This window comes from Triturus cristatus, chromosome 2_1, assembly GCF_964204655.1.
Source record: "Triturus cristatus chromosome 2_1, aTriCri1.1, whole genome shotgun sequence".
Classification (NCBI taxonomy): Eukaryota; Metazoa; Chordata; class Amphibia; order Caudata; family Salamandridae; genus Triturus; species Triturus cristatus.
In genome coordinates, this window is record NC_140581.1 from 637,371,468 (window position 1) to 637,378,583 (window position 7,116).

At 41.7% G+C, this 7,116-nt stretch overlaps 1 pseudogene; it reads left to right on the forward strand.

The window, feature by feature from the left end:
• The first annotated feature begins 6,186 nt into the window (after nucleotides 1-6,186).
• LOC146865706 (small nucleolar RNA U3) lies at nucleotides 6,187-6,380 on the forward strand (annotated as a pseudogene).
• Nucleotides 6,381-7,116: the final 736 nt, after the last annotated feature.

Here is a 7,116-nt window from a genome sequence, read left to right on the forward strand (position 1 = left end):
CAGATTCACCGTACAAGCTTAGACGAAGCAAACGACCTGGAAGACAAAGAAAACTCATGGTTGAGGCTCGTAAGCCCAACATCTAATAAGGAGTCGTCACAAGACTCAATCAAAAAAGAGGGACCAGAGGACAATAAAGCCCCTATGCAAAAAGAAGGGGAATTACATGACCTGGAACAAAATGAAATAGTGGCGACACCAATCCAGAATATCACCCAAACAATAACCAGCAATTATTTGTCAAATACAGACCAACACGCGGGCACTAAGCAGACATCCCAACAAAAGAAAACACTAGGGGTGGGCGGAAATTGCAAAATCCACTTTCGCAAATTATCGCGAAAATGTTAAAAATTATCGCAAACACGCGGAAATATCGCGAAGATGCGGAATTTTTTTCCCGCATGTTCGCGAGATTTTCTGCATGGTTGCAGCTCACCAACTTACCCATGTGTTTGCTCGCGGGCGCGGCCATCTTGTTTTCAGTTGTCTCGCGGTGCATGATTGCGAGAAGAAAGACGTGATCGCGCGACGCATGACGTCACTGCGGGTGCGAACTGTCGCGAGACAGAGCAAATGGCTGAAAACAATACAACATCTCATGGAGAACGCGACCGGATCAAGAAAACTTGTCGGCGAACGCAGGGATTCAGGTAAGGCGATCGCACACACGCGAGAATGTATTTTTTTACAGCGCGAGCAAGAACCAAATTATCGCTAAGCTGCGGAATGCGGAAATTTTGACATTTTCGCGCTTTCCGCGGAACGCGAAAATGTCAAATTATCGCAATTTCCGCGAACGGAATGAAATTTTAGCCCAGGCCTAGAAAACACCCAGCGATATAAGAACCCATCCGGAGCTCCTTAGGTCCATAATAGACAGACTTCAATCGTCCGTAAAGGCTCTTAATTTGCAATCGGACAAACTTGACATCTAATTAGATCTAATGAATATCACAGCACTACATACAGCAGGGATAAATACTAAATCGGATAAACTTAACAAGCTAATAATAGCAGCACAATCCAAATATACGCTAGAGCAAAGTCTCTGCACCTGTGGCCCAATCATCGACAAGTTGCGCCCAATCCTCCTAGAACAAATAATAGCTCTCAGACAGCAAAATACGCCATGCACCAAGTTTAAAAGAGCTGAAAGTAAAACACAATCAGACCCCTTTAAACAGGAGGATGAGAAAGAAGAAGTAAAAAAAAAACACCAGCCGAGACAAGAATCAATCCCACTCCAAAACCGGAAGAGTGTATGTTAACTAAACTAACAAGAAGACAAAAAAAAATTAAAGGAAGGCAAGAAAGAAACTATCAATAAACAACATGGAGCAAAGAATCAAAATGTATCCAATATTCAGTGCAACTAGAGAAACAGACGATATATCAAACGCTACAAGGTCTTCAGAGGGAACAACTGACATTTTGATTGAGGATCACAAGGAGTGGTCCCCGGCAATGCCAGCAAGGGAGGAACAAGAGTCTAAGGAACAAAGAGAGAACAATGCCAGTAGCACAGCAGAGCCCGGACAAAGCAGAAAAAAAGCAGCAAACACCGGGGGGTGTGCAGAATCCCTAGTACGAAAAAAGTTGGCAACAAGCGCACAGAGCAGCATTCAAACAGAGAGTGACTTCGAACTAAGCTCCAGAAAAGGCAACACGGGAAATCAACAAAGAAGAGAACACCCTGAAGGGACACTGCCCCCGGGGAAAAAGCAACAAAGGAAAAAGGAAGGGCAAGCTGAAAAGTTGACATCGCAATTGTTCAAAAACACCAAAAGCAGAAGGAGGGGCCAAAAGGAATGACTGATGGGAATGAAGGCTTTAACTCACAACAGAGCAAGGAGCCATGGAATAATGACGGGACCCTGTTGGGATGGACGGGGAACAAACAAGGTTTAAATGGTAAATAACGAGCAAGGGTTCAATGACGATGCAGAAATAACTCCACAAGAATAGGACTGAAAGACTACCTCAATCCAGTGTGTTAAGAGCTCATCTCCCACACCTGCAACAAGGACCATACAACCACAAGAAAACCTTAGATTTAGTATAAACAACACAAAGAAAGCAACCCCTTTGGAAAGCAAACAAGGGAACTGGCCAAGTGCAGCAACCTTTGAAACTGAATTGGGATCCCAAAGAAAGGACATCGCTGTATGAGATAAAGAGAACAACCAGAGCATCTGGCCACCGCTAACTACCATAGCACAAGACATCGAAAAGAGCAATAAGTCCAACGATGAAAATTGCAGGACACAAACATTTACATCGTCAGGAATAGATCATGAAGTCGGCAATAGCAGCATTACCTGGAGGTCTGGACGACAACTACCACAAATACTACTAACACCAGAGTATGAGTCCCAGGGACAACATGACATCTTAAACAGGGGCAACATACTAAAATTGTTTGCAACTATCCCTGGGCTAAAACATTTAAATTCAGCCCACCTACCGTCTGTGGAATTTCGCCAGAAAGGAAATGGTAACCCTCACAAATAAACCCTCACAACCTGGCAAATGGCGGAGGTCGCCCAGCTAATCATGACCTTCAAACAACAATTCGATACATGGGGCATTAGGCTTTCGAAACCTGCAAAACCACGTTACCCAGGGCCACTAGGGAAAAAAATCCACAGAGAAAGGAAACTCAGGGCACAGCCTGGCAACACAGGAACAGGCTAACTCATACCTCCGGAATGTGAGGGGAAACAGCCCAACAAGATGCAATGTGGGCAATGCCGAATAAATTACAATCACAGAGCCTGACATTGACCACTGGAGTTGGCTCGCCGGCACTCTGAATAAAGTGAAAGCAAATTGACCACCAGGCAAACAGGCAATGTACAATTGCCAAGGAACCTTCTCGTGGAACATAGCCGGAGCTAAGAAATGGCTAGAAGACGGCAGTCCTTTACAATACTGGGTGACATGTGGCATAATTGCCTTGCAGGAGACATGGGCACTGGAGGAGCTGCCTCTTGCAGGCTTTCCACACTTTAGCACACCGGCGGAGGGCTAGCACTTTATAACTCAACTGCAATCAACATTAAATCAGAGCAAATAGCTCCCTATGGACCAAATGTGCATATAATAAAACTTTCTTTACCAGTCAAAGAAGAACCTGGAGTTGTACTTTTAGTGAACATCCATCTGCGAAAGATAAGAAACTTTCACAATGCTCTGTTAACAACCAAAATACATGAAATACGAAACATCAAACCCTTCTCGGAAATCATCATAACAGGAGATTTCAATTCAAATTTAATCTATACACCAGAAGAGGATGTGACATTAGCAGCAGATGACAAGTGCTAAAACGCACAACCCCAATATAAGCTCAAGTTGGTTTTTCCCGACCTAGTAGGACAACAATAGGTGAAAACACTTGAATACCTGGGCTTACGAATAATAAACAGTAGAACACCGGAAGACTACCCGCCATTGTATACTTACCTCGGAGGGAAATTGCAATCAAGGCTTGACTACACAGCAATGTCATTATCATTAATGCCCTTTCTCACCCAGTTTGTCATTGAAATTACTATCAAAAGTGACCACTTGTACCAACACATTCACTTTAGTCGAAAGCTTCCAAAGCATCAAACTAGTGTGACAACTGCAGGAAGTACATCCTCAATCGAACTGAAACGGTTGAAATGGACAACAGAGAACATTGACAAACTTCAAGTCAATCTGCAGAGGTTCAAAATGGAAAGTGAAACTGGGGATTTAAATAAGATACAAGAGTGGGTAAGCCTCACGGACAAATTAATAACAATCATGTCTGGCAAATCAGAACAGGCCCCGAAATTTAAAAATACCATGTCAACATCGACTGAAACCCTCAAACTTAAGCAAGAACTGAGAAAATATCTTAGGAAACTGAAAAGAACTGAGCTGACGCACTCAGACTGGGAATTAATATGCAATTTTAGGAAAGAATACAAAAAGAAGTTGTGGGAACACAAAAGAAGACACAAGGATAACTTCTGGGCTAAACTACTACACACCACAAAGAAAATTAATTCAAGCACATTCTGGGAAATAATAAATGGTCTGAATCGGCCTGTCAACTCTATCACCTCAAGTGTAGAAGAAAAAGATTGGGCCACACTACTAACAAAAAGATTCATTGACATCAAACCTCCGAAGCACCCTGTAGGTAAAGAGAAGGAGCATGTAAACATCAGGGACCAAGAGGAACAAATGATCACTGACAGGACCGTTACACAAAACATAAACAGCACCCTAACCTGTCATCAGACAAAAGTACCAAATGCGGACGAAGTACAAAGGAAAGGAGCAGTGATGAGCGTCGGTGGCTTAGGGACCACACCTGGAAACTCAGGTTACCAACTAGAAGACGTAAAAAGAATAATCCTGAAGGGTCATGGAAATGGGGCCTCAGTACCAAATGGTATCACCCCCCCACTAATTCTCAAATTAGCACCACATTTCTAGAGCGGGAGACTAAAAAAACAATTTGGAGAATTGGGGAATGTAAGGCAAATCCCGCCAAGCTGGCCAGGATCAGTAATCACACCGATCTTTAAAGGAGGCGATAGAACGTCCCGTCCAATTACAGGTTAATTGCGCTACTGAATGTAGATACAAAGTACTACGCTTCACTGATATTGGAAGATCTGATTACCTGGTCTGACAAGATACCGGTCAATCAGACAGTGTTCAGAAAAGGAACTGGGACAATCACAAACATTCTATCGCTCTTGTTGATTGCCTACAAATACAAACGGAGAAAACAACAACTGCACCTCTGTTTTGTTGACTTAAAGGCAGCTTTTGTAAACGTGTACCGTCACATCCTATGGGAAAAGCTGCGTGCGTGGGAAATCCCAGAAAATATACTCAGAGGAATATTGCTTCTTTATTCTAATACATGGATGAGAGTAAAGCTGGGAGACGGCTCAAGACTATCATGGAAGGTCACAAACACAAAAGGGCTAAAACAAGGGTGCATTCTGGCACCGCATCTCTTTAATCTCTTCATGGCAGACCTGGCACAAAAGCTCAACTCCCACCCACCCCAATTGGATACTCTGTCACTATCCCACCTATTATACGCGGACAACGTAGTCCTGATGAGCTTAACTAAGATCGGCCTCCGAAGGTCACTCGCAGGAATGCTGGAATACATAGCTGACAATAAGTTAGAGATAAATACAGCGAAAAGTAGACACCAGACTGCTAAACAGCACTTTCAATTAGAGGGCAAAAAGCTAGAGGCGGTCTCTAATTATAAGTACCTGGGTTTTTACATTGACAACAGGTATAATCATTGGGAACAAAAAGCACATATGATTCAGAGGACAAACACCGTATCATTTGTCTTCAGGACCTCAGCAAAAAAATGTATGGGGACATCATTTAAACCCTTATTAGCAGTAATAACACCGAAAATGCTACCAACGTTATCATACGGTAGTACTGTATTACATGGGAAAGACACCGACTTGCTAAATAAATGACAAGTTTCAATGTATGAAAAGGTCTTTCAAATCTATCAGTCTGCATCTCCAGCTCAGGTGAGATTGGAATTTGGGGTAATCAACGAAACATTGGGGAGAATGTATGCAACCATTAAGCAATGGTAAAGATTGAAGCAAAATGCATCAGAATCAGAATTGAATAAGGCTCTGTGGGAGGAACTAGAGAAGGATGAAAAGTCTCCCTACAATCAATACCTACAAAACACTTTATCAGCAACATGTGCAGGTGAGCTTTGGAATACCAACTTGTCCTACTCATCCTTCAAACAAGCCATAAATAAATCAGCGAAATTTCACTCTTTGCTGGTAGATAAAAACATCCTCAGTAACAGAAAACACACCTGGATGGCAATCACCAACTACAAGACAGTTACCCCAGCACCATATCTAAACATCACATTTTCTGTCTATCGAACGTTACAGCTAATGGCCCTGCGATTAGGCAAACTGTCGTCCATAGAGGATCAGCCAACATGGGTCCATAAAGGGCCAAAAGAATGCAGATTAAGTGGAAGCAGTAAAGAGGATTTCATTCACTTAGTCTGCACATGCCCTAAACTGTTAAAAGCACGAGTCACTTTATTAAAAAAACGCTATGAACATCAGAAGAATGAGGATGTGCTGATCTGCCATCATAGCTGACTTGGATCCAATTGATAACTTACTGACTATTCTTTCAGGGATCATTTCTATAGTTTTTAATTGAGGAAATGTGTTTGACAGTGTCTGGTATTTGCTAACCACGAGGAAGATAACTTACTGAATTGTCAATTGATAAAGTTCCTTACCATACATGAGCAAGCTTTAAAAACTGAACCTCGAGCCATTGCCCAGTAATGTTGAACAAAACTGATTGGTCTTTGAGAGAGACTACTGGTCAATCTAGATTACTGAAAAGTATGTGGAGAACGTCTGAAAAGTATTCTCTTATTTTTACAGCGGATTATCGACTAATTAACGCTTCTGATCCACTAATTGTTAATAATGTATTTTTTTAAATATCTGAATATCATTAATCGATATATCAATTGTTTAACAGACATCTTTGCATATACTTGAATATTAATAATTGATAACAAAAAAATACTTTTATGGTTTTAAGCAATTAACACACAAAAAGTACTGTCTTTTTTTATTTTATAGAATCTATATTGTTATGGGTTTAACTAACGGAAACAATAAACATTTGAACTGGAGCTTGAACAGTGGACAAACTATCAACCACTGACCAAATAACGTTTTCACCTGTTGGTTAGTAGAAATGTTGTTTATTAGTCACAGTCTTGGTGAGTAACAGATGATGCTGTTGACCCTGATCTATGATCATAAATGCCATTTTGCCCCGGGCAGATGGTGCAAATTCCAGCACACTTTTGCCTAGTCACCAGTTCAAAATAGCTGTCTCACTGGTGCAGCCTAACCCTTTCTTGATATATCATGCAGAAATTACTTTTTCTTAATGAGAAGGGACCTCATTTACTACAAAATGACTAGGGGCCAGACAAGTCATTTTTCTGAGCCGAGCTGCGTCTTTTTAAAAGCACAGCGATACGTTGTATTGACAACAATATGACACTTCCATGTGCTGCCCTCT